Raw genomic sequence first — 4,853 nt, 5'->3', positions numbered from 1 at the left:
ATGAAAAGCATGTTAACCCTACTGTACATTATATAATGGAAGTTCTTTAAGAATAAATCCTAAGAGTTCTTATCACAAGGAAACTTGTTTTCTGTTCCTTTTTTTTTTTCTTTTTGCCTTCTGTACTCTTTTATTATCATCGTACTCTTTGCATCAAGTTGCATAGCAATGATAGTAGGTTTCTTTTTAAAGTTTAGGATTAAATATTAAGTATCTTTCCCCACTTTAATTTTACATTACTCTGCCAAGAAAAAAAAAATTAAAACTCAAGTTATCTGAAGCCTGGACACATTTCCATGATTAGCCAGGCTGTGTCAAAGTTGATGGCTTTGTTCTTCCTGCTTTGTGAGCAGGCCCAGGCCCTAGAAAGATGGGACAAGGTTATAACTGTTTTTGAAAAGTATGCCACAAAAATGGATGGCCTGTTATAAGCCAGGTTACAAAATCAGGTCAGAGGTGAGGGAGGGACAGTTTCTTCCAGAAACAGAATTTCTGAAGAGCCCCAGTCCATCGCTTTTCCCCAGAATGGTGGGAGGAGGGGTCAGAGCTCACGGTGAGCTTCACAGCCCGGTCTCTGGGAGGGGACGGCAGGTGCCTGGCCAAGGGGGTGGCTGGGGGGAGGGTGGCCATGCCTGCTTTCCCCCACCTTTCTCAGGGAGGAAATGGAGAGTTTATTGCCCAGTGAGTGTGAAGAGGGCTGAAGCTTGGTCGGTACAGAATTCTCTAAGAAACAGACAACTCAGACTCTTCCTCTCACTTAAGCAAAGAAGTTATTTTAAAAGCGCTTGGGAAGTTCTCCTGCACCCTTGGGGGGAGGCTCAGAGGAGAGAGTCATCAGTGCAGCCCCCTTCCAAGCCGTATCGGAACTCCTGAAGGTTGGAGACACCATAGAAGTGGGTGAAGGCAGCTTCCACGACCAGGACATGGAAGATCTGATGAGACAGACTGGAAGCATATGTCGAATTTTCCAGGGAAGAAGCGCTCGGGAACACGTGCGGCATAGAGGCCGACTCTGGTGATGTACATCAGAGCCATGCGGAAGAAGAGCCCTCCGTCTGGCCCACCACGGTGGCCTTGATGCAGTCCTCTGTGATTGTGAACTGCGTGGTAAGCATGATGCCACTCAAGCTAAGCCCCAGGAACACTCCTGCTCTTGTCTGCCGGTGCTTGGGAGTGGGGAACCGGTCCCACTGTGCCACGATGATGGCAGAGATGCCCAGAACACAGATGACGGATGTAGATGAGCCGTGGCTCTGGGGAGCAGAAGAGGGAGTAGTAGAGCCAGGGTCCAAAGCTCCCCAGAATCAGTAAGGCAATCCCTGCACCATGCAGTTCCGAGAAGGTCTGAGAGAGTGTCCCCGAATGACAGCAGACGGTGTGAAAGAGCCAGGAGAAGCTGAGGCAGAGCACCACTCCCAGGAGGAACATCCCAAACACCACCTTCTCCTGAAGGGGGAGCCATGAAGTACATGTTTGGTCTGAGCATGGTCAGGATTCCCAGAAAGAAAAACAGCACAAAACCAAGCAGGAGGGTCCAGATGTTGCCAGTCTCCGTGCAGATGCAGAAGGTGCTCTTGAAGCACGCCCGGGAGGAGGGCACGGGCGGCCAGTGGCCGTGCAGCAGGCAGTCACTGTCCTTCAGCCAGTCCGGAGCACGTCGTATGGGATGGCCCTCCAGCACCCCTCCCAGACCTCGTGCACAAGCTCCTCCTCCTTCTCCATGGCGTGCTGGGCCCACAGGGGCCCACACCTCCTCCCCCGCCTCCTGAGGCCCCGGGTATGCCTGCTCCTCTTCAGCTTTGGTTGGGTTCTGATTGCCCGCTTGCCCATCTTCTCTACCCGGGCTCCCAGCTCCACTGTGTCAGCTGCCCAGTTGCCAGCAGGAGCCCCGTTGCCCTGGGCCACCAAGGGTCCCTTGTGAGACGGCATCTGGCTGGTGCCTCAGAGCCCTCCGGCTTCAGCTTGGGGAAAAGGTGGGTTCTCTCAGCCCCAAGGGGCAGAGAGCTCCCTGTGGTGGGAGACAGGCGGGCAGAGGGCTTTACTGGGGGCTGTGCACCCAGCGCTACATCCCGCATCGCTGGAGATAGCCTGCGGCTGGGCCTTTTTTCTATTTCTTTAATTGTGTCTGCATGAGACATAAGAGATGTGGGTTCGATTCCTCGGTGGGGAAGATCCCCTGGAGGAAGGCATGGCAACCCACTCCAGTATTCTTGCCTGGAGAATCCCATGGACAGAGGAGCCTGGCGGGCTACAGTTCACAGAATTGCAAAGAGTCAGACACGACTGAGCAACTGAGCATGCACACACGCATGAGATGACGGTGGTCATTAAACTCATTGTGACAATCATTTCATGGTCATAGAAGTCAGATCAGTCTGCTGCACTGATCTGACCATGGTCATAAGCCAGACCACGCTGTGAACCTGGCTCTTGTTTGTTTGGAGAATCTGTTCTCTCCCACTGGAATGTCCACACATCACCCCAAAATATCCAGGCCCAAGCACCCTCATGACCACGTCATTCTTCATGCCACTGGCTCTTCTACGCACACTGTGAGGGCAGGACGTTCACCTTTCTGTAGTTCTAGCAAGGTGTTGGAGAAGACTCTTGAGAGTCCCTTGGACTGCAAGGAGATCCAACCAGTCCATTCTGAAGGAGATCAGCCCTGGGATTTCTTTGGAAGGAATGATACTAAAGCTGAAACTCCAGTACTTTGGCCACCTCATGTGAAGAGTTGACTCATTGGAAAAGACTCTGATGCTGGGAGTGATTGGGGGCAGGAGGAGAAGGGGACAACAGAGGATGAGATGGCTGGATGGCATCACTAACTCGATGGATGTGAATCTGAGTGAACTCCGGGAGTTGGTGATGGACAGGAAGGCCTGGCATACTGTGATTCATGGGGTTGCAAAGAGTCGGACACGACTGAGCGACTGAACTGAACTGAGCAAGCGTGTTTTCCGTATTTCCTTAGATAGTTCTTCTGTTGTGTGTTTCATCTTGACACTTCTGTTTCCTGGAACTGAATTGTCGCCCACACTCAGCCCACTCCCCTTCCAGCTCTTCCCCTCTGTTCTGTCTCCAAGTGCCCCTGTGTGATCCCCCAGGGCTCCAATCAATTCTTCAGCCAACACCATCCTGTTGTGGGGCCTGTTCACTCTCGCTGGCTAATATCCAGCTACTTCTCATGGTTTCTTGCTCTTGTTCCACACTGTGAAGGACCACCCGTGAGTTTTCAGGTATATTTCCTTCCTCACACTTATATGACCTTGAGACCCAGAAGCGTACCCTATCCTGTCCACTCCCAGTTCAGGCAACAAGGTCGGGGCTGGCAGACCCCTCCTAGGGTGACCCAGCCTCAGCCACCTGGCCTCTTCCAACACGGTGGTCAGTGTATGGGGCAGGCTCCCCTACTGGGCATCCCCCAGGATGGGTAGGTGAAAGAGGAAAGAGGCATTAGTGTCGCAGACCTGGGCCCCAGGCTCCCTGCCAGAAGGACGCTGAGGTGACTTGGTTCTGGACCAGGGCCATGTTCTCCACACAACAGGGGGTTCGTTTGGTTTTGTCGCCACTGAGCAAAAGGTGAGCAGGAAGGGTGTTTGTGGGATGGTCGGAGGTTCTACAGGGCATGGCCCTTGTGCAATGACCCTGGAGGGCACTATCGATGGCATGTGGTCTTGGGGGCAGGGCAGCAGCCTAAGCACCCACTGGCCTCCCTGCCCATGCCTCCCCAGGCCCCTGTGGGCACCCAGCAAACGCCCTCAGGGGGAACAGCTGTGTCCACCGAGCCCGGGCCTTCAGGACACGGGGGTCAACCTGTGTGACACCACATGGCCCCCGTGGCCCTGGCCTCTCCCAGGGTGACACCCACTCCTGGCTGCAGCGGAGCCTGGGCTGGGTCACAGAAAGGGATGCCCCTGGTCCAGACTTGCTGTTGCATCAGAAAACTCAACAAAGCGGGAGACCAACAAGGAGACCACGGGCTACTGTGTCAGGTCTTCAGTGTGAGGAATGAGCAAACCTCCCCTTGAATGGACCTGGAATTGCTCATGAGGTCAGCACTCATCTCTGCATGGCGCTCCTTCCTGGGACTCGAGTTTACTGGCTGAATCCAGCTGCTTTAGGAGAACAGAGTATGAAGTACTCTCTAGAAGTCTGCTGCGGAGCTGGGCTGTGGCCCGGTTTTCCTCTGAAAGTAATGAATTCAAACACAGGAGACGCTGTTGGGAATTAAAGGAAAGCAACCGTTTTTGTAAGCTGTGAACACAAACTGGGCCTGCAGCCAATGAGTCTTGGTCCTATTGGTTTGTTACGTATCAGAGAAATAATTCCATATCAAACTGGAAAAGTGTTAATGCACTTACATTACTCACATCACACTTTTCACACCTTCTCCTTGTGAAGTCCCAAAATTGCCTGGATTTGCTCTGAAAGCAAGCAAGCGTCTCCACCCAGGCTGAGGAGCCTCACGCCCCTCATAGGGCAAATCAGTGGAATAGGAGGCTCTCAGGTGGGGGCAGTTCTGGGGAGAGAGGGAGGCGCCTGGCACTGGGTGAGGCCCCAAGAAGGACATGTCCTCACAGCTAGACAGAGAGACCACACGTCCCCACGGCCGGACGGGGTGGCCGCACGTCCCCACGGCTGGACGGGGTGGCCGCACGTCCTCACAGCTAGACAGAGAGACCACACGTCCCCACAGCCGGACGGGGCGGCCGCACGTCCCCACGGCTGGACGGGGTGGCCTGGCTGCTCTGCTGGGAGCACCAGGGGACAGAGGCAGTGGGCGAAGGGAGAGGGCCTACTGTTCTGATGTTGCTGTTGACCCAACGGCGGTGCTCCGGGGACTATGGCTT

The 4,853-nt window shown here is 54.2% G+C and overlaps 1 pseudogene; it reads right to left on the bottom strand.

Moving 5' to 3' along the window:
- Nucleotides 1-818: 818 nt before the first annotated feature.
- Nucleotides 819-1,929, bottom strand: LOC120881134 (annotated as a pseudogene).
- Between the last annotated feature and the right edge of the window lie 2,924 nt (nucleotides 1,930-4,853).

The sequence above is a fragment of the Oryx dammah genome, unplaced genomic scaffold (genome assembly GCF_014754425.2).
Source record: "Oryx dammah isolate SB20612 unplaced genomic scaffold, SCBI_Odam_1.1 HiC_scaffold_2, whole genome shotgun sequence".
NCBI classification, from domain to species: Eukaryota; Metazoa; Chordata; class Mammalia; order Artiodactyla; family Bovidae; genus Oryx; species Oryx dammah.
This window is presented reverse-complemented; position numbering and strand designations above follow the sequence as displayed.